Source organism: Arachis duranensis, chromosome 10 (assembly GCF_000817695.3).
Source record: "Arachis duranensis cultivar V14167 chromosome 10, aradu.V14167.gnm2.J7QH, whole genome shotgun sequence".
In the NCBI taxonomy this organism is placed as follows: domain Eukaryota; kingdom Viridiplantae; phylum Streptophyta; class Magnoliopsida; order Fabales; family Fabaceae; genus Arachis; species Arachis duranensis.
In genome coordinates this window covers 28,611,975-28,612,924 of record NC_029781.3, presented here as the reverse complement: position 1 = coordinate 28,612,924, position 950 = coordinate 28,611,975, and positions in this window count along the sequence as shown.

Here is a 950-nt window from a genome sequence, read left to right as displayed (position 1 = left end):
TTTTATAAGATATTATTTTATTATTTATCATCTATTTTATCTTTATAATTGTATTATTAACAATTCGAAACGGTTAAAAAATAGAACATCCATCAATGGTGACTTTAATTCTAATTTGATATGTTTTATAAATATCATCATGAGTTTGATGTAGGAACAACTTCAACTAATTTAATTTCTTAAACTCAAGTATTATATTACAAAATTAAGATTCAATATTTATCATTCTTTTGAAGTGAACTGTTATTGAAACAATATGAATTATTTGAGAAGAATTTATATCATAAATTGTATATTTGATAGTGCAAACAATTGAAAAAATGTGTTTGTTATGAATACAATCGATTAAAAAAATCTTTCGATCAGTTAGTTGTTATTTGTATAAAGAAAAAATAGATTCTAAAAATATCTAATCAATTGTTTTCTTCAACCAATTAATTGGATCTCTCAACAATTCAATTTGATATATAATAAAATCGATTGACTAGCAAAATAACTGGACTTTTGCTCGTCGATTGATGTAGAAGGAAAATGATTTTCATTCACTAACTAATAATCAATTACTTGAATGGAAAAATCAATTATTTTTCTGCAAATTGCGATTCTTCTACTAAGATGAACGCATACCTAACAATTGATAAATGATGATTAGAATCACTGTAATAAATCAATAATCAAAGTGAATCATAAACAATTATAATTATAGAATTGGACAATTGAAAAGAGATTGATGATGATAAACTATAAAATTATTAATCTTAGAATTGAAAAAAAATAAAATTAGAATTTTAAACTCAAAATAAAATTAAAAAAGAGATTGAAGAGATACTAATAGAATATCAAATTGTTAATGTTAGAATTATAAAAATAAGATAAATAATGAATAATAAAGTAATAATTTATAAAATACAAGATAAATTTTAAAATTAAATAATATAAAAAAGATACTT